This window comes from Parus major, chromosome 6 (assembly GCF_001522545.3).
Source record: "Parus major isolate Abel chromosome 6, Parus_major1.1, whole genome shotgun sequence".
NCBI lineage: Eukaryota > Metazoa > Chordata > Aves > Passeriformes > Paridae > Parus > Parus major.
Genome location: NC_031775.1, coordinates 19896815 through 19919597, shown reverse-complemented (window position 1 = coordinate 19919597; position 22783 = coordinate 19896815). Strand labels below are relative to the sequence as shown.

The following is a 22783-nucleotide window of genomic DNA, read 5'->3' as shown; positions in this document are numbered from 1 at the left end:
GGCTCCTAATTCATCCTCCGCTGGCCCATCTGTGCGTGCGCTGCCGCTGCCGCCGCCTCCTCGCCCATCCTTCAGGAGCTCCCTCCAGGGCCCGGCTGTCGCTCAGGCTGTTGCTCCCACACGCGCAGCGGCGCCGCCGGCTCCCGCCCCTCCCTCTGTGCCGCCGGGGGACGCGACGGCCCCGCGCCCGCAGCCGCGGCCGCTCCGGGGGCGCATCAAAGGCCCCGCGGGCCGGGGGTGCCGGGCGGGCCGGGGGTGCCGCTCTGCCGCTGCCGCCGGGGGTGGGGGCGCCGGCTCAGGCGGGCTCCCGGCGCCCCATGGGCAGCGCTCCCCGCCCCGCGGCCGCTCGGTCCCGAGCTCGAAGCGCCGAGCGCCCGCTCCGGAGGACGGCGAGGCGGGAGCGGGGGCTGTGTGCCGAGGAAGGCGCTTCACAGGTGGCGGCGAGGCGGTGCCCGGCCGCGCCGGGGAGCTGCCGGTCCAACAAGTCCCGCCGGCCCTGGCGCGTCCATCGCCGCCGCGCCGCGCTCTCCGCAGCCGCGGTGGGGCGGGGGCAGGCGGCAGCGGCCCCCCCGCGCCGGCCGTGCGCGGGGCCGGTTCGGAGGATGTCATGACGCAGCGGCCAACGCACGGCGCAGTCACGGCCCCGGCCCCCGCAGCCCCGCCGGGCCCCCGCGCCCATCGCCCGCGCCCCTCGCCCGCAGCGCAGCGCGGCACCGCGGCCGGCGCGACCCCTCCGCGGCGCGGCCGCAAGGGCGCCCTCGGGGGCGGCGGGCCCGGGGCTGCAGCGGGAGCAGCGGGGGAGGAGGGAGCGGGGCGCGCTCGGGGCTCGCAGGAGGCGGTTGAGCTGCAGCAGCAGGTGCCCGGGGATGCGCACGGCGCGGGAGGGGGGCAGCTGGCATGGAAACGCGCTAAGGGAGCGTGAAATAAACATCGGGGACCGTGGCGTGGGTTTTTCCGCTGAAGGCGTTCGTGGCTTGTCTTTAATTGACACGGGGAAGTACTGCAAACGCTCCGCAAACACGCCGTAAATTGCCGCACATCCCGAGAACATTCCTGAATTTCATCCCTAGGAATATGAATAACGATTTAAAATTACACACTTGGGGAGGATGGGGGTGAAAGGGGAAGCCAGCAAGAAAATCTGGATAGTCACCTCCTACTTTTTTTTTTCCGATTCACTTTGAAAAGCAGAGAAATTTATATGTCTATTCATTTATATATAAATCAAAATCTCTGTTTGGCACATGGTCTGCTCACTGGGTTGTCTGTACAAAGTATTATGCAGATCCTCTTGACATCTTTCCAAGGGTAAAATACAGCAGCCTTTGTGTGCGTGACATTCCCCCATCTTATCTAGTTGCTATACCGGCGGAGAACCACCATTATGAAATAGTAATCTCTTAACCTTTACTAGTCGTGGTTTCTGTTTCTGCATCTGCCAGGGGCTTGTTTGTTTTTGTTTTCTACTTAAGGTAATGAGATTTTATGACTTCCCAAAGCTTTTTATGGGGCTCTCTAACCCTCTCACCCTTTTTTCATGCAGTAACAGTTTGTCTGACTCTGTGAGTTTATCGTTATGTCTCTTTCCAATCTGCTCCTCCAGTCTGCTCCTTCAAGAGAAAGCTTCCTTTTTCAAGAAGGGTTTAATAGGGGCTTCTGAATAGAGAAGGCATTAGATAATGTCATGGAAGTGTATACAGGTAAGAAAAATCCTACGTTACATTTTCCCAGAGGAAAACAGTCAGTTACATAGCAGACCTGAAGTAGGCCACTCCCAGGAGACTTGTAATGGAATTTAGTTGAGGATTTCTATATGCAGAAAACTAGTCAGATTGAAAAGAAACTGCATGTCACAGCTGCCACATGCAAGCTCAGACTGCACTGTCACAGCTGCTGCCCTCTCCCATGTCTTTTCATTACCAACCCTCCCCACAGCTAAGAAGCCACCTGGACTGCAAAGTGTTGCCATGACAGGATCACACAGCCTTGGGTCCTAGGCTCAGAACCTGGTCCTCATGGCCATTTGCTCTGCATTCCTGTGGTGGTGTTGGAGGAACAACCTTTTCACAGCTGCACGGATACCTAGGGATCCTTTTATCCATCAGCAAACACCAGGAGTGGAACAAGGGCAGGAGCATCGTAACACAGGCACTTGATGTCTGATCTTCAGAAGTGCCATGTACTTACAGACACTCTTACAGCTAATAGAAACTACAAGCCCTGTGCACTTCGAAGGACGAGGACAATGAAGAGCAGCTGCAGAGCACATCCCAGGGAAGGCTTTTGCATGGTGGAATTTCTTCTGTATTCTGGTCTGGCAGATAACAAGTACCGAGTCTCTGAAGCCATGGCTGTGACATGCATCCTCTCTCGCTGTTGTTTGAGAGGGCCCAGAAGATTTGACAGAGAGGCTGCAGTCTGAAAATACATTTTCTTGCTTTACACATTCAGAAGGTACAAGTTAAAAAGCATTTATCTGACTCATATACTCAATACTGCTGCAGCTGAGCAGTGCAGACACTGGTTTCAAGGGCACTCCAGATGCGAACAGAATCGTTAGGCACTTCTAAAATATCATCTCCATAATACTGTAGCCACACATACCAAAGATGCTCCTAAAGAAAAGCAAGTGCACCACAAAATATAGTCCGTATGTTCAAATAATTTGGTTCAAACATGTTCACACAGTTTAAATGCAGATTTGGACATGGATAGGAGATTTATTGTGATCATTTGTAAAAGGCTGCTTTTTAGTTCTGATGCTCAAAAACTGTTCATAAACCAATCAACACATACAATAGGAGTCCTAGTTTATAAATTTCACACTATATATCCAGGGGAAAACCTTTTGCTTTATCTGTATAAACTTCTATTTACATAAATATGGCTCAGTTCTACAAATATTTACCATGAAACTCACACTGAAAAGTAAATATTGATATCAATTGGTGAGACTTACCAGTTGAAAGTTTCCTTACTAGGAAGTATCTGCAAAAGACAAAGCAAAGTAAGTAGCTTTGTACTTTGTTCACCTATTCATAGACAGAGGTAAAAATGATCCTTGAAGGAATATCCCTTCCCTTAAGTCCCATTTGAGCTTACTCCTTTATGAATAAAGAAAGGGCTGCTTTCCAGTGCAGACTCTATAAAACAGAGTTTGAGAAAGCCCCCAGGGGCTGTATGCTTCATTTACTGAGGCAACAACTCAATTTCATGTTGCCTTCAGACTAAACAAGGTTTTCAAGTTCTGCATCCTGGAGAGATCTCTTCCAAACAAATAGAAACCTTCAATGGATTAGTCTTCAGATTAGTTGTCTATTTAATATTTCAACACAAGAGCTCAAAATTTACTTGGTTAACAATACTATTTACAGAACATGACAAACACTGTGCTGACTTGTGTTTTTCCTGTTTTTACCATGTAGCATAGTCCAGGACACAATCATGTCTACTCAACGTAATTCTGGAGGATTTGGTTCCAGAAAGCAGTTTTTTAGCAGCAAGGAAATGACTCCTCTTTATGTAAAACAGTTCCCTCTTGTGGATATTCTGTGTACAGTATTACAGAAGTATTTAAAATATTCATCAATCCTGGATCTTTGCAATTAAAACGCCCAACACTGTTCATCATTTATCCAAACCCCTTGGCATTCTTGATTTTAGCAATTAAATATCTGAGGAAGAACAAGCTATTGCATTTAATCATAATACAACTTGCCCAATTACACATTATCAATAACAAATTATTTAATTAAGTGCAATAAATGCAACAAGCTAAATAAAGTTGCATAACTGTACCTATATGAGTCAAGTACAAATCACAGTGGGTTTTTTATTTTGCTTATATGAGAAAACTTTCCACACATTCTGTTAAAAGAAACCACGACTAAAAAACAAGAAAAAGATACACTATATAAAGAAAAGAGACAGTAATGGCAAAGCAGTCAGGGTTTCCAAGGATCTATGTACTAAGTACAGAAGACAGAGAAACTCTGGAATGATAAATCTTTCAATTAAAACTAAAGAGTCCAAGCAAGTGGCACAGCTTTACTGGTGACACAATATTGCACCAGAGATTAATTTGGCATGACAGTTTGGAAAAAAAAAACAAAACATATGAATGGAGTAACAGTGCTAAGATTTATGTGTTCTCTAAATGATGACTACATTATACAAATAATATCTTTTTTTTCTTAAGAGGAGAAATGTGAGAGAATAAGAAAAACTCTCCAGTTTTTCCATAAGGCATATATGGCCTAACTGAATCTGGGAAAATGATAGAAAACAATTGCATGTTATTATCTTGAGGAAAATTATATTAAAAAAGGGGGAAAGCCTTTTTTACATCCATATACCCTAAACTTATTTACCACAATGTTTTTGTTAAATGGTTATATACAAAACCTTCCTAAACTTTGATTAAAGGTACAGTGTAAATGTTAAAGAATCAGCTTAAGGGTCAGTAAAGGTAAACACTTTCCAAGGTTAAAAAAACCCCAAAGTTCCAATGGTTTGTGTCCAACAGCCTCCTTCACATTTTTGATGTCCCTGTAGAATACACTTTGCTTTTATGTAACATCAGTAGCTGTGGCAGGGCAAGCACTTACACACAGAAATAGCATAAAATAATAATAAAAAGTACTTCTAGACAAGAGGCTAGGTTTGTGTTTCTGAGGTCAGTGGGGCACTTGGTCTTGACTTCAAATGCTGGAGACCCAGTATCAACCAGACTTCACATATAAGCACAGATGTCTTGCATAGTTAATTCTGAGCCTCACTTTCATACTATTCCTTACTATTCCTACCTTGTCATGAGAACAGAGTGAAGAATAATATATTTGTAGTGATCAGATGGATACTGGAGCAAAATCACATCATGAAATAATTCTGGGATTTTTGTTGCAATGCCAAATGTTTGCTCTCTGAGATGCTGATGTAAAACATGTAAGGTTGGATATACTGTCCTTGTCTTAAAGACTCAAAAGAGGAAATTTTAGCAGGAGATTATACTAATATGCACATAACTATATATTTACACATGGCAAGTTACTATCTTTAGCATTTTGGGTTTTTTCATAGAATTTAGACTACCTATTTTAGCGCATATTAATTGAAAATTCTGTTTAGCTTATTTTCTATCTGCCCAATCCCTGTTCAAAGACTGAAGTACATATTTAGCATGATAATATATTGCACACTGTAACAGCTTCTTATCAAAGTACTTTGCAAATACGAATATATTCAACCTCATCACATCTCTCTGTAACAGTATACATGAACTCTATTCTTGGCAGTGAGGTTACGTAACAATTTCCTTGAATTAGTTAAAACTTTTGTATTGAGATCTATTTTGGCACTTAACCCTGGCAAAATCCTCCAGCTGGCAGGACAAAGACATACCTCAGCAGAATGCTTTAATGGGTCACCCAGTCATTCAGAGTGATCATCTCCAGAGTACTGGAACCCTTGCACTCAACCCAGCCAAATAAAATATTAAAGAAAATCCCTTGTTCAGGCTAATCCATATGGTATGAATAGAAATTTAATACAAATTAATAGTGCAGACATAAAGTATTTTCTTTGGGCTTTTTATTTTATCATTTTAATATAGCAATTCTTGTATATCCTTGTATTTTGTTTAAGAGTTAGGCCCATATATACTTCCTCATTCTTACCAAGTTTCCCAAATCACACAGCTTTTGATTAGATGTGATATTTCTTGCCAATAGGACCACTTCTTATTGGAAAATTAGTATGGTTTGTGCATTAACAGAATGCATAAACACATGGTTAGAATCTGAAAAAATGTGACAGCAAAATGATGACCTCAGAAGGGATATTAATTAAGCCATGTTGGATGGTCTGAGGTCTGTAAGTGCATTTAATAGATATGAATCCAAGCACTTAAAAGCACTCTTGACTCTCACGAACCTGGGCCTGTTTATTACTGTTTTTACTAATGAGATTTCCTTCCAGCCAGAAGAGAAGGAAGTAGGAAGATATCAGGATATTCTGAAGATACAATAGTAGCCGTCACTGTTAAAGCACAGGCTTAAAAAGGAGCTACAGAAATAGCAGTCAACAAAATGGAAAACAAATCACATACATGAAAAGACCTTTAAAATATCTCTCTTACACCATTAGTTCCCCTTTTTCTGAGTGGGCCCTGATGACCAAAGAGAAGAAGCAAATCCTTTACCCTCTACTGAATGTCGATGACTAAACAGAGAAGTGCAGTGGTGTGCATAGAGCCACTGCAGTGGGAGCAGGAAGTAAGAGGAAGCAGGGTAAAAGTTCTCCATGGTTTGTGTTGGGTTTTTATAGTTGTATCAAATCAGGACAGCTACATCACTCTGCAAACACATCAGAGCAATTCCAGGACTTCTTTCTGTACGCTTTTGGTTTTGTGGAAGCTCTCCAGTTTGCTTTATAAATATTGATACCCCTTGGTCATTCCAGATAGGCCAAGAAACAGAATGGAGCAATACAGCAACTGCTATAGCAATAACGCAAATATATATATATGTGTGTGTGTATATCTATATCCATATTTATTTCTATATCTATCTATCTATCTATCTATCTATCTCTTGTGTGTGATGTAACTATGAAAACACAAAGCAGAGTGTTCCCCAGTTTCCAACAGCAGTGTTCATGCTGTGGCCATAGCTACTATCTACAAACACAGCATTCCAGAACTGCTCAGGTATCATCATAATGATCACAAAGACAAATACTAATTTCTTCTAATGGATTTAATTTGGAGAACTAAATATTTATTGCCTCATATTTTAGTATTTTCCATTCATTTTACTTGGTATATTGCATACTGGAATTGTGTAGGCCAGGTAACTTTATTTGCTTGCTTCCAGGAATCATTTGGCTTTGACTCTTTGACTTCTAAGGCACAACTAAAAGGCTATGGTGAGGAAAAAAAAAAAGTTTCATTGTAAAATATAAACCTACAGATGCCTGTTTGCATTGGACGATTCTTTTTTAAGTCCACCAGCCAACTTTGCCTCGTGGCAGTCGCAGTGAGTCAGAGCCCCTACAGTGGAAGCTCTGCCAGTCATTCCCCAAAGCAGCCGCCAGCCTTGACGTACTGTAAACTCTGTACTTGACTCCCAGATCTGTTGTGTACAGTTTAAATTGTTCAGGGAGAAAAGCAATAGCAGCATAGAACTGCTGCTCCGCTCCAGTTAGGCCAAGGGAAATGTTGATAAAAGTCAGCTAGATGTAAAAACCACAAAAGATGTAAAGATTGTGTGTTCTGAAACCAGCCTCTGAGAAGAACAGCTGTGAGCACTAGCTAACTTCATGTCCACAAGGTGTGAATCTGCTTAACACTGAAAAATCAGACATCAGACATCATACTAAAACCATTCAGGGGAGACCATATGTTTACAAGCAGCCACTACATTTTTTTGCAACTCATTATGACACTTACACTTTGCTCTCCCCGGGATATATTCACATTTAGGAACTTGGTGTTTATTTTTGACAATAGCCTCAATATAATTCAGGAAGAGAAGCATTTGCAATGACCTGCTTTGCTTTCTTGTCTCTCACACTTGTCTGGAGGTAAATAGCTGAGAAGTGGCAATTTGCAACTGAAAATAAATTGGAACAAAATAAATCTTTTATTATCAAACATCAGCCCATACAGTAAGGTTTGAAAAGCTGAATCTCACCACAATCAGAAGACACTAAGACACTTTCTCTCTTCCCACTACATAAGCATATCTCCACCAGAGTTTTTCCAATAGGAGGATGAGATAAAACACATTTAACACGCAATCCTGCAAAACGCTGAGCGTTCCTGCTTTGATCCAGCAAAGCATTTAAACAGGTGTCTAATGTTATGCAAAAGTAATCTCACAGAATCCTGTAACCGAGTCACATGTTGAAAATTAAGCATGTGTTTTTGGTCCAGGGTGACAAGGCTCGACACCTTGTATGATTAAGTGACTAGTAAGCTGAAGAGGTTGTGTAGGAGTCATGTCCTTAATTGCTTGCTGACTTCATCAGCATGTATGTCTTACTGGGGCTGTGTTTGCTAGCATGGAAAAGGTGACCTTTAATTCCAGAATTAATATAGCTTTCACATTTTCTTTTCTGTTTGGAACTTTATGTTCTTCAATTAACAAAATAATGAAAAAAATAATACCCAACTTAGTCAAAATTTTTGAAGGATCAGTGATTAACTGACATTATTTTTTGTACTCCTGATGAAAGATGAATCTCTGAAATCATGTTCTAAAGACATAATATTCTGTTTTCTCATGGATAGATTCAATGGTGCTGCTAAGGATCAAATATGTACCAGTAGTCACAGATAAGTGTCAAATGTCAGAGCTCTGCTAATGCAGCAGTCTTACATGCAGTACTAAGCCTGCAGCAAGCTATCAAACAAAATACCCTCAGGCTGAATTCAAAATAGTTGAATGCAAGGTCGAAATGAAATCTGCCTTAAAAAGGAAGTATTTTCCAGCAGCAAAAATGTTTGTTTTTTTTTTTTTCTCCTGTGCTAAATTCAGTGGAATGTTGGGATTCCTAATGGCAACTGACATAAAGGAAGTGTGGTTTTGACCTTCAGTTGCAGCCTCTGGGCAATATAATAATGGTAGAATGAGGATTTATTAACTGAATAGTCTCATATGCTGCATCTACTCATGTTCATGGCTTTAATTTAATCTGATCTATGGGCAGATGTTAATTTCTGTTTCTCATAAGCAAATTGTAATTCAACCTATGGTCAGAACTAAGATAAGTTATTTGGGAAGAGGCATGGGTTGTTTGTGTCTAATGCAGTGGGTGCAGTTTTCCCTTGAATACAAGACTGTAGCTGCATCAATGAAGGGTACATGTGGATATCTAATAATAATTCACCTGTGCATATCTAACAATAGTTAGACAAGTTACAATTTATAATCACTGAAGCAATATCTTCAGAGAACAGCATAATAAAGTATTTTCATAAACATTCATAGGTGGATATTCTGCAGATAATTTTTAATTATTAATTAACATGCAGGTTTAGACAATGGAGTACTGAATTTTATTTAACTGTGAGACACATTAATCACAAACCTTCCACCTATTCACCCTCTCAGTCAAGCCTCATTCGAAGTCTCTGATACTACGCTGCTGTGTATTATATGATTTTCTCTCATACAACAGGTTTTCCCAGTGTCCCCTCTACTAAAAGGAAGTTCACTTCTACACATCTGAGAACACATTATTGCTCACCTACCCTCAGTATGTGACAAACTGAAATATGCATCCTATTGACAACTGCAATGGTTAGAATATTTCCAATGTTTACAGAGGTTTATGGTACCTGATCTCTTTTTCATAAATTACGCCTATTGTTAAATGTATAAATGTGTATTATAAGGTGTTAGTTGGTATTATTAACTTTACTAAACTTACAATCAAGATTTTTTTCTCTGAATTTCCACAATGTCAAATTTCTAGTGTTATCTTTTTGTATCAAGAAATGGGTAGCCTAGAACTTTTTAAGGTCTGTGAAGAGATTAAGCTCTATAATCATTCAATGTCTCTTAAGATCAAGGCAGGTGAAATGCAAAGCCATGTAATGTGTTTATTTCCCACAATTTAAAAAAAAAAAAAAAAATTGTTTTAAGTGCTAGAGAACGCTACAGCCATACATAGAACACAGCCAACATAGAATAATCAGTACTTCAGTGATGTTAGTGTGGTCCTGGAGAAGCTCTAGCAGTACAGTATACTTTCCATGTTAAAACAAGAAAAATTAAGTTAGAATTTCAGGGGTACTTCTGTCCCATGGGCAAAAACAGCTTACTACTAAATTGCTTTCCTAGAAGGAAATAAATCCTGCTTATATAAAAGTGTTCATAAAACACTTTATCTTTTGTTTGATGAAAGATTCAGCTTCTTATAGGCAAGTAATTATGAGTAAATTATTAACTAACTGCAACAGAGTCATAAGACAACAAAAGTTTGTCAAGGGCAGGTTAACATTAATATAAATAAATACTATTTTCATAGACAATATTTAGGCAATATACTTCATTCATTGTGCATCAGGTTAATGCCCTTTCAGTGACAGGCACTGGCAACTAATTAGGATATGTTTAAATCCTGATTGATGTGTCAATGCAGCACTCTTCTGTGTGCATTGCATGAGTCACAAAGTAATAGATTTACCCGGGGTTTATCACTATCAGTAAAGACATATATTATGTCAACTTTTCTTCCTTAAAAAGAGGGTTTCTATTGCCTTTTCTCCTGGGTGGTACAGTAAGTGCTTTCTAACACAGACTAAAACATACAGCCAACCTTCCTCAGTGTTTTATCTTCTCTTTTGAGAAAATAAATCCTGCCTTCCATACTCTAATAATGTCAGTATTAGCCATTTTTAAACATGGAGTGTCATCTCTTCATTTTTCTCTGGAATAATATCAGGTTTTGGGAAATGCTACAGGTAGAGCTATTTCTTTTTCAGACAATCAGGACAGATTTGCTTTACCTTCTTCAGCCTGCTCCAGCTTCTTCAAAACTACCATGTTAACCTGTTCTCACCTTGGACCAATAATTCTGCAGCACAGACACATCTTATCTTGTCATCCCAGCCTAAGAATAATAAAAATATACCAGTTCTGTAGCTTTTTTAACTCTTCTTGAGGAAGAATGAGATCCTTGTGAACTCAAGATATGAAGGGAAAAAATCCTTTACTGAGAATAAAGCTGTTTGTGAGGAATTGGTGCTTTCAAATGCTTCTACAGTGTGACAGGAGACAGTTCTACCCTTAGCCCTGCTGAGTGGGAACACACCAGGCATTATCCAAACAGGGGCTTCATGGTCGAAATGGACACTGAAGGCAAAAAGATATTCAAGTCTGAGATAGGGTTTTGAAGTAGCTCATTACAGAGGAAATAAATGCATGTTTGTTTCAGCTAGTCAGATTTTATTTTTTTTTCCAGTTAAAATTTTGAATGTTCAGACTGTCTTCATATTAAACTTAGATCCATTGGATGTGGGTCAATGCACACACCATTTCCTGTTATATTTTCCCCATGATGCCTAATATCTCTTGTATAATGGGTACATGTTCTTGAAAACTAGACAGAGGCGTTTAAATCTCTTCTAAACCAGGCAATGTAACTATTAGTAGAAAGTACTACAGATGGCTGACTAATTGAACCATGGAAAGCATTATCACACCATTTCTCAATTTAGAACTCATTATTCATTTGAGTTCAATCTCACTTCATTACTGTTATAATTCCATATAAAATTAAAGTGTGTTTCAAACTTACACACCTGAGTGAGGTTATTTTGCAGTCATCCAAAGTATACCTCCCTTCCAGCCAGTGCTACCAGACCACAGAAAATCACTATGGGTTTTGGTTTTGTTTTTGATTGTTTTCTGAGGGTTTGGGATTGTAGCTTAGTTATTAGAGCAGAGTCACTCGGCCAAGATGCACACACAGCCTTTGCTCTGTGACCTTGAGCAAGTTACTTGTACTCTGAGGGTCCTGTGTTTACTTCTGTCCAAAGGGTATGGTGGGGGGTTAATATATCTACAGCACTTTTTGAGCATTAGGTGAAAGGTCATTTAAAACCCAAAATATGACTTATTAATAATATATGAGCACATATCTTTCCAGGTTTTGTCTCAGGTATCCAGCATGGGGATTTGTGCAAAGCTGCATGTCTTCTCCAATAAAACGGGCTAGAGCAGACTAGAGCAGCTACTTATTTAAAGTTCTTTTGCACCAGATTAACTGAATGCCTGAGAGAATGATACTAGGTCACCTTCTTAAAATGGCCTGAATACCAGCAGAAGATTAAGAAATGGTGGGAGTGACTATATTTTGTTACACTGAAAGCATTACAAGCAAAGTGTACATGAGCAAAGTGACATTCACTGACAGATTGAATTGCATTATGATAAACTAAAAATGGCAGAGGGGCTCAGACCTTTGGAATAATAACTCTTGAAGATTTTCCATTTTGATAATCAGTTGATTGACAGAGGGTACAATGAGAAATGGCTGTGACTTTTAGTTTGGAAAACAGCTGCTTTATAATCCAACTTGTTTTCAACCCAACACCAATGGTGTTACAATCTGCACCTCTGCTAGTTTTCATGAGTCCTAGATGATTCTTTTTAGAAGTGCCAAACCCTCAATTTTCCAGCAGTAGCTCAACAGCTGTAACCAAACACTCATCATACCAGATCATACATGATGCAGGAGCACAAACTAACTCTCATGTGGCCAGTGAATTTACAGTGCCACCCTATAGTTAACCATTGCTGGATTTTGTTTAAGATCATATGTATTAAAATATGGTTGGAGTTCTGAGGTTCTGGAGGGCCTAATACCATCCATTTATATGCAGCTTCTCTTTCCTTCTGAAGTGTTGTAATGTAGAACATGAGTGTGTGGGTTTCTTTAATGGCATTTGCAGAAATATGCCTATGTGTGTGTATTTTTTGAGCTTTGTAATAAAGACATAAATGCAAATATATCTCCACTTAATGTGTTGTAGTTTTAATATACTACAGGATCGATTTCTGGCATTATATTTCACACTGAATTGCAGCTTTTTAATTCTTTTTAACTTGTCTGTTGTGAGGGGTGAGAGTAAACCTCCTAAGTGGCCAATATCAATATAGAAAAACTTTTTTCCTCCAGGCTAGTAACATCCAGCTGGGAATGAAACCTACTTTGTCAGTATTGTATGAGCTAAGCCAGTCAGTCATTGGCAGCAAGAAACCAGGTCACAGTGGTCTACAGTGATCCTGCTGCTGGATCGTACTCTCTAATGAAGAATGAACATGGACAAAGGTACAAATTGCATCAGCAGCAGCAGCTGGGTGAAAATGAGGTTTAACTTCTTATAGGAACCAGATGGTGGGCTATTAGAAATCGTCTAAAGCTGCCCTGGAGTGGCAGGAACAGGCTTGAGCTCCTGCAGCAGGCAGGAACCGAAGCATTAGTGTAAAGACTCTGTCAGATGAACATGTTGAGGCATTCATTCCTAATGTCTCCCTACTTCTATTATAAATTTCAAGGGCCAGGAGCAGAGGAGAAAGATACAAATTATGGAAACAGATGGAGAGTCAGTGAGGCATAGAAGTACAGGTGCTATACGAACAGATGGGGTGAGGGGGAAAAAGGAAAGGAAAAGTGCTAAGTCTGAGAGGTGCACAAAATTCAGCAGGTGTATAACAGTTCAGTCTTGTAGGGGGATTTGGAAGTTAATTACATCACTTATTTTCTCGGATAGCTCACTCCTTCCCACAAGAGACACCAGTTTCTTCCCTAATCCTTGTGCATTAAAACAAATTGACTTGTCCTTGAATACATCTGACTGCCAGGAGTTTTTAAGAAAGTTATCTTGTGACAGGGCTGAACTAAATCATATTAAGAGCCATTATCTCCTTTATATCATTGCAATTCCTTTTTCCCCTCTCTAGACCATTAGTTTACAGATCAATGTTAAAAACAATGATGAATCTGGAATGCTCTTGCTTTCAATCCCAAAGCAGATAGTATCACTGTCCAAAGAGATGGTCCCTGTAGAGGTATTCAATTTGGTAAACCATCTGATAAACTTAGACTGCATTCACCAAATCTCAAATCCAACATCACACAGCAAAGCACAGTCTCACTGTCAGTCATGAATTACATCAATTTCCCTTTTCTGATAAAAAGACATACAACAGCTGTTATTTATCCCAATAAGAGTTGTTTGATGACTTAGACAACTCAGGAAACCTAAATTCAACATTTCCTCCATACCTTTACTGAGTGAGGGAAATGTCACTGTGAATGACAGCGTTCTGTAGCAGAACTTGCTCTGTGAAACCTGCAAGGTTGAGCCTGACAGGAATCCTGGCTTGGGTATTCTGGGGCTGGGAACTAGGTTGGCTGGAAGTCTTGTGATTGACAGGTTCAGAAGCCATAGCCTCCATGTCCAGGCTTGGCTAGGGAGGCAGCCTCCCAGCAGGAGATGAGCACAGCATTGAGTCCTTTCACGTCTGAGAACCAGTTCTGTGATTAAACTTTCAACTCTAATTAAAATGCACGTGTGCCTGCTCTCCTTGGGGCTCCCATTTGAAATACCCCCTTTGGACAAATTAACATCTGTAAGCAAGGCATGTCTTTTATTATTTTATTTTATTTTATTTTATTTTATTTTATTTTATTTTATTTTATTATTTTTTATTTTTATTTATCATTATTCTTTCTTCCATTACCTTCTGAAAAAAGAGGACCTAATATTTCAGGTATTGCCTACTGGATATCAGTGGTCACAAAGCTCTCATCTTCTCTATCTTTGAAGAAAATCTCTGGTTCTTTACTGCAGTAGCATATCTATTTGAAAAACAGGATTGCTAGGAAAGATTATTTATCATTTTCTCATTAAATCCAAAACCCAGAAGGGAAAATATCTGTTAGGTCAACTAACTTCTCCCTGTCACACGTTTTAGAATGCAAGCTTTGCAGATTATGCATACTTTGATGCATGATACTCCTCCATGGGAGGAAGGGGTTCCATCTGCAGGATTACTTCTAGAGCTCCAACAGAGGCCTTGGAGTCAGGGTTCATAATTTCAGCTTCCATGTCTTTATCACAGAAACACTCTGATGTAAACTCCAGATATGGACACTGACATTAGACAGTGTCAGTGCTCAGTCCTTTTCTGGCATGTGATGAGAACAGATGTGAACACAAAGGCAGCAGAATAGGCTGGGTTCCCAAGGTGGCATTGCCACGGCTGCCATCACACTCATTTTCTTCATGTTTTTTGGTTCTCTCTATATAAACCTTTCCTTCACCTTTGATTCTTAGGTTCAGTTTTGTTCTCTCAGTTTAGCTAGCTTTAGTTACCTCTGCTTTGCTTCAGTGTTTCGTCATAAAATCAGAATGATATCACAGCAGTCTGCCAGCTGGCTGAGAAACAAAGTTGAATGCTTATTAGATTTTGAAGGCAATATGCAATGGGTCACCATTTTAGCAGATTTATGCAAGTCATGTAATCCTACTACATTAAGATGTCTCATAAATTATTAGCTTTGGGAGCACTGCAGGATAAGGCATACATTAAGCAGATTAAAAACAAATAGGAGGTGGCAAAAGACAATAGCAGCCATTAAAGGAAGGATCACAAGATCTGTTGGACAGAGTCAACACTCTTAATAGGGAATCACTCTTGCACAAAATTGGGTGTTTGAGCCTGCTGCAGTGATATTCAGAGCAGTGAGGAGAAACCTGTCACTGACCACCTTGTGGACTAGGAAATAATTCAGTGCAAGCAACCAGCAGTACCACAGGTAGTCTTATCTTGAAGAAACCTTTCAGGAAAAGTATCTGAAAGACATTTGTACACTGAGATAGTAAAATAACAGGTCTTGAAAATCCATACAAGTACTTTTTCAAAATCCTTATTTTGTTTAGCTATGTTTAAAGGAATTTAGTTGTTGACTTGTCCAAATACATTCAAGAGCTGGATTTTCAGACAAAAACCAATTTGACTTCCAATATTAACTCAATTATCAGAAAAAAGTTCCTGTAGATAAGAGAAAATAGACTTTGTTTTTTGATTCCAGCTGCTTGTTTTTATGCAATGCAAGAAGCAAAGGGAGCAAACCCACCAAAAATAAAAAAGTTAGATTTTTTTTCTACTCATGAGCAAATGCACACAAGATAATGTACCAAGTCTACAGTCACAAGCATGACAGATGCACCCAAGGTCTTGCTGACATTGGCAGCCTTACAGGGGCAATCTGTAGAGAAGGACAACATGTTCTTGAGCAACTCCTAATGAGGAAGGCGTAGAGACTGCTTCCTTTAATATCTCTGAACATGAAATTTTGAGGATTTTGTTTATGAATTGAGCACTGCAGAATCATTGGAGGAATAATAATAATAATAATAATAATAATAATAATAATAATAATAATAATAATAATAATAATAATAATAATAAAAGTAATAATAATAATTGCTACCAGGTTGATGACAGGGCCTGAAATGGATCCCCAGAATCCTCCTGTGTATATGAAACACATTTTTCTTTTCCCTCAACTGGAGACAAATCCACTTCATAAAAGGCTCAAAAGAGTCTGTATCATAAGCATTTTACTATTTTCCATGAGAATGAATTTATAATGGGGAAATCATACAGACTGTGAAAAGTAGTCTAAAAACTAATGGAATTTAATAATGCCATGTTAAATATTGAAATATACATCTACTACTTTTAGTAAGAGATATTCACTAAAAAGCATACTTAATTTCAGGCCTGTTCATTCTTTACATATGTAATCCAAAGACACCGTGGTTTTGGTTTAGTAGGTAAAAATAATGTACTGTATTACGTGAGAACAGGACACCCTAAACATGCTCCCTTTCCTTAGGAACTGGCTAGAGACATAACAGCTGTATGTCTTTAGAAACAATGGATTAAAGGATGTGGGGCAAATATTCTCTGTGATGATCCTATGACTGTGAAGTGCAAATCCTCTTGAAACACCCCAAGAGGAAGAGTCATGCAATATGAAAGAAGTGGCTTTTGAATATCACCTACCCTACTTCTTGCAGTGATAAAATGAACTGGGCTCATGGGAACCCCTGCCTACTAAATCAAGGAAAGCTAGGGTAATTTTTCCCCTATAAAAGACTTAAAATGCTTTCTGGATCACAGCTAACCCATCCTTCATCCCCAGGGCTCTTACACATGCTTCTTATCTCTGTTTTTGTGAATGAAACAATTACTCAAGAAAATGACACTTCTCTCTTCTCTTCCCTTTCTCTCAAAAGCTCCTATTAACCTTAGCAACTCTTTACCCTATCAACACATAGCTGAAATCTTCCCAAACTGAACATTTCATTCTCCTAGCTCTAGTTTGAAGCACAAACTGCCCTTTTCTGGCCAAGTGAATTCATGCAGAGTGAATTGCTGGCACGAAAGGTGCTGTTTCATACTTAATTGTAGTAATTGCTTTTGAAACAAGAAGTTTGGGGTTTTCTTTTTCCCTAAAAAGTCAATTAATTCTTCCCTTATTGTCTGAGTTTTTATATCCCTGATAAATAAGGATTTTGGTATGTATTTATTCCTAGAATCCTGATTGGAATGATGCATTAAACATACCTGCATAGAAAGTATGCCTAGATATGTTATCTTTGTTTGTTTGTATGATTATGGGACCTGGATGTCCTAACCAGGATCAATGTCATTGGGCAGATACTGAAGTGCTTTCTAACTACTATCCATCCAAAAAGCTCTATTGTGCATCTCCTTTTCACAAGCTTACTTCAGAAATTGGATACTTTAAAAATGATCCTTTATGGAATTGTTTTCTCTGCCCATAGGTAGAGAAAAATCCTGTGGGTTTGTAACTGGAATGTGTTCTGTGATTGTCATTGTGGTATCTGAATCCTTCATAAACAGGCTGCAAAGTTTGTGATCATTTATATACCAACAGTAAGTTTAGAATGAACCTGACATGGTGGCATTTTCACTTGTGGAAATAAAATTACAGCTATAAAGGTAGTTTTGCTTCATCTATTCTTCTAAATAATTAATTGAATAAGAAAGTATAAGCATACTTACTGCACAGACTCAGCCCAAGAAATTATGTTACGTGTCTGAAGCCTCCCTGTAAGGCAAAACTGAACCCAGAAACAGAACAAAATAGCCTACATACAACTGTAATGCCTGTGTAATTCTGTTCAGAGTCTGGCAATCAGCCACAGAAGAAACAGACTGTCACACTTGCCCAAAAACCTTCTGGCACTCAATTCAAACTAAAAAATATGTATTTTAACACTGTGGTGCATCTTCTGTGTTTTGGCATGAAAACTGGATGTGGAGACCTCAGGTCAGCCTTTTCCTTTTCAGGCATTCTTGTTAGACCTGGGAAAGTACAGGTTGATTATGAATAATTTGATGGATAATTTTTGGGGGGTTTTGGTGATTTGCTTCTCTGTTTATTTGGGGTTTTTGATTTTGGTTTGGGGTTTGTTTTTTGTTGGTGGTGGTTTTGGGGTTTTTTTTTTAATTTTGGTAATTTTATTTTCTAATAACAGTGAAGACAATGGTTATCTTTCATCAGTAAAAAGTAAAACTTGACATAAAACTATTCATAATGTGCAGCAAAATCAGCTCAGCTGTAATAAGGTTATTCTTTCCACATCTCATGAATCAGCCACTCATGTTTTCATTTTCCTACAAATTAAAATATCATCATTTCAGTCATCATTTTTAGCAGCTATTCCCTTTTCAGTACTTATTGCCTCCAGTTCAAAACTTCAGTGGAACAGTTGCTCAGCAAACAATCTTCCATAAGTGTATCCTTCCACTTAATAATGATTGTTTTAGTTCAATCCTTCAACCACATCTGAATAAATGGGAGAGCTCCCTTTGGGATGACCTGTGTTAACACTGCAGTGACTTCAATTGTGTAATTCATGTGCTTCCTGGCATTAAAAGAGGCATTACCATGTGCTCAGGGCAGTCATATGGTAACAAGTTCAACGAGGTATTTCAATCTATGTGACACGAATAGGCTTCACCAAAATGAGCGAAATGCCGGTGTTATGAAAGGCAGAGCATGGATGTCATGTTTATTTTGTGCTTTGGGCTCGTGAGCTCTAATTAGCTGTCAAGCCAATTAGTCTAAGCAGGCGTGCCAAAGTCCTTGCTGTAAGCCTGGCTCAAGTTGGGTGAGGCCAGGGCTGAGGAGGAGCAGGAGCTGCTGCCGGTGCCTGTCCCCAGCTGTGTGCCCTGTGCCCTGTGCCAGGGGATCAAACCCAGCAGGGACAGCTCCCACTGCTGACACACAGAGACCCCCTGAGTCAGCCTCCAGCATCTGCAAATTCCTGTCCTGCCTTCCCCTTCCTTACCTCCCGTTTATTGCAAGGCTTCCCAGCGGCTAAAGGAAAGGGACACATTTCGCCCTGCATTTATTCTTCAGCTGAGAAGCAGCACAGGGTTTATGTTTCCCTTAAACCCTCAAAACAAGGATTAAGTGTGACTTCACTGCTGTTGGCCTAGTTGGTTCTGTTAGAGAGGTGTGAAATTCATCTAGACTGATCATAGCAAAAATATTTTAGTCTCCTTTTCCAACTGGTATTAAAACTAACTTCTGCAGAAGGAAACTTTTGCTGGAACAGCTGCAGTAGCAAGAGATGGGGGGACAGGAGGAGAACTCTTACATTTTACAAGCTATTTTAAGTTCTCTGAGGCTTTGAACTGTTTTAGGGTGATCGTGCTTGTTCCATTTTGAGATCTGTTCAGGTTTTTGGCCTTTATTAGATTTTTGCATTACATATTTTATTATATTAAGATATAACTATATTTCAATTGGTCCCTATATTTTCAATAGTCCCTTTCTTGAAAAGCTAAAATTCAAAAATTAAAATTATTAACTCTGTACTATTAAGTCTTTCTAAATGAGACTGTCCTACTTGGTTATTTATCATATCACAGTAGAAGCAGTAGTGTCTTCTGCAGTGTGAGCATAAAAATATGCTTTTTTAGATGATGTTTGTTTATTCCCTAAAGCAAAGAGTCATTTAATTTTTCAGGTAAAACCAGAGCAGTTACAGAGATAGCCCTGAGGTTGAATAGTAACCACCTAAAGACAACTCAAGGGAAAGTTGCTATGACAATGGCTTCTGAAGAGAGTAAAAAATAGAAAAAACCCCAAAACTTCACCACTTGCTTATAAGAAGAAAAGTATGACACAGGAGTTGAGGTCATTCTGAGATTAGACCCCCTGCCCTACAGCTTTCAGTAAAGCTCTGACAGAGATTTCATGAATCCAAACCTTGCTGTGACCCCCAACATTTGTAGAAAAGTAAAAGTATGAGAAATATTCTCTCACTCACAGTTGGAAAATAATGAGACAGCCAGGTAAGCTACACAAAGGCACAGAACAAATTGAAACCAAGCAGTTAAGAATACCAATTCTCAGTTCCATTCAGACTCCCAATTTGTACATCTTCCTGTGTAGCTCCTGTGCATTGGCCTATGTACAGGAGTTATGTAGAAGAGTTACACATGTGCTGTCCTACACCCAAATCTGGAGCAACCCAGCTTTCTTTACCAGGGCTCCTTTAACATCTCCCCAGCTTGATATGCCTGGCATGCATCACTCTGAACATGTGAGCTGTTAATTACCACAGTGCAAGGTTTCCCTTGGAGGAGAATTCCCATGGTGGGACTTGTCTGCAGAGCCTATTTTGTGCTACTTAAGGGACAGCTGTTACAGCAGATGAGAAAATCTGAACACAAATTGAGACAAGCATGCTTTGATATGTGGAACTGCTCTTTTAGAAATGCCAAGAGGTTTGCATTACAGCATGGCTGCAGGGGTGGTTTCCTATGATATCTCCAGGTCTGCATGTGGCACACAGTGCATGCTAACTCAGCGAAATACAGCTGGGGGAAAGTGGCTGCTTGGATGCAAAGCCTACACAGCCCATGCTTTTAGTGAAGGTAAAGATGTGCCAACAAAAATATTGGTTTCTGAAGGTAACCAACATGCTGTGTTCGGGTACCCTCTGAAATGGAGACAGAGACTATACAGGTTTAACATTAATGATTAACTAATATTAATTAACAATCCTAGAGTGACTTGTGATGCCTTCACTTCAGGATGCAAAACTTGTGATGCTGTCAGAGACAGCTCCTGTAAACTCCTCTGAAATCAGTTCAAGGGGTCTCATACTAGATGCCCAAAATAAGGAACCCAATTGATTTTTCAGTGCTAAATTTCTGGATTTTTTTTTCATTCCAAATTTGTGCATTTTCTATTCAAATAAAGAACAGTCAACACATTTCTACTAGAAAGAGTATCCAGCTGAGGCACTAGGCTGTCAGCATGCTCCCTCCAGGCAAGATCCTCTCTCTGCTTTAGCCATACTGAATTATATTTTATAATAATAAACATATTGACAGTCTTACCCGCCTACATGTAAAAATGCTATTGTTTATTTTAGACAGACCTTGATCCATTGATTTAATGTCTTTTAAACATTGATCAGTTTAATTGGTTAATAGCAGTGGAAATCCCATACTGAATTCTTCTGGCTTTCAGATTTTGCCAGCCTAACGCTCCACTTCTTGCTACGCTGTGGGCTTCACTGTTGACCCAGCCCATGCAGTTTCACTGTAAAGAGAAAACCAGCTTTTTATGAATTACTCCTGGTGTATAACTTTAATCCATGCAGGTTTGGGGATTTCCCTGCTAATCCTTGTGTGTTAAGCAGTAGGTGGCCGATGGGCTGTTAACACAAGGCATAAATGGCTGTGACAGGTCTGTTTGCAAGAGAGAATCTCAGACTTTCCCTCTCCACTTTTGTATCACTCTGCCTCATGTGCAAGGCTCTAGGTGGGAACAGCAGACCTCCTCACACATGGGCATCTTTAATCTCTCTTCAGCTGCCACATTTAGGAAAAAATGAAGCTGTAGCAGGGGTGTGTGGCACAACCACATGAGATAAAGAAAGGGGTGTGTGGCACAACCACATGAGATAAAGAAAAGGCAATCTCAGCTGGCCAGAGTCACCCCAAGCTATCAGGCAAAGATCTTGCCCCTGGCTACTTTATCTCTGACTCTTTGCAGTCTGCTTTCCCCTCCCTGCACACCTCTGACCAAAGGAGAGACAATATTTCTGTGCCAGGCAGGCAATTACGGCTTTCAGCCACATGGCTTTCTCCCAGCTATCGACCACGTTACCTTCAAAACAGCACAGTGTCAGAAAATTTATGTCCCCAGTTTAGGCTCAGTCTTGTGTTTGCAAGACAAGCCACACCAACCAGAGAGCGCATCTCAGGTTAATGATAAATGCTCCACTTAGAGCAATTGCTCAATATATTCTCCCAAGGACTTTATCTGACAGCCTATATCAACAATATTAGAGAATTTGTCTTAATTGCTGCCTACAAAGAATAGTTCCCCACTGGAAATATAAAGCATTTCCCTCTTTCTTCAAAGGAATTTGTGAACTGGTCCTCTCTTACCTCCATTCCTTCTGTAATCGATGTTGGCATCCAAAGCAGACAAATGGTAGCAGTCTCCTTAATTTCCTTGACTGATTGTCCTGAAAAGATGTTCTCAGTTGGTGATGTAAGGAAAACTACTGTATCTAGACGACACAATATGTCCAGACAGCAGATAGAAGGTACTGCTTTTCAAAGGGGCCTGTTCCTCAAAAGACATGTCAACAGTTTCACGCTTTAAACATCTCAGTAATGCGGTGACGTCTGGCCTATGTGGTTCCCATTACTTGACATACCACAGCATAAAATATAACAGCAAAGGATGAGGCATAGTGCTGAGTTGAAAAGAGAATCCATGTGCTATAGGAAGTCTGGAGCATTTTGGCTGACTCAGTTAACTCCTTTCTATTATAAGGGTTTCAACCAGGGAGCAGCTGTTACCAAAGCAAAATGTGCATGGAGTCAGATGGACACTTTCTATAAACTGACCAAAACCCCAAACTTGCAAGCTTGAAGTAATCTAATATATCAAAAGTTCTCATACTGATGTCAGTAGCTGTTATGTTGTCCAGCCATACAGATTTTTTTATGAAAAATGTGGTTTGGTAGTGTTACTGGTATAAATGTTTTGATTTCTGCCTTCCTTGTTATTTTAAATATTACTGCAGTATAGAAAAAACCTTCTGAAATGAGGTATTTACGCCAATTTCTAAAGCGGCTTGCAAAAAATCTGAACATATTTTTTGATATCTGTAGTACTTAAGCTCTTTTGT

General features: G+C 39.9%; 1 long non-coding RNA gene across 1 annotated transcript; it reads right to left on the bottom strand.

The window, feature by feature from the left end:
• Positions 1-895: 895 nt before the first annotated feature.
• Positions 896-22221, bottom strand: LOC107206544. The gene is made up of 3 exons (XR_001522452.2): positions 22032-22221; positions 2960-2988; positions 896-2418 (listed from the first exon to the last, which is right to left on the bottom strand). It is a non-coding gene; the product is annotated as an uncharacterized LOC107206544 (long non-coding RNA).
• Between the last annotated feature and the right edge of the window lie 562 nt (positions 22222-22783).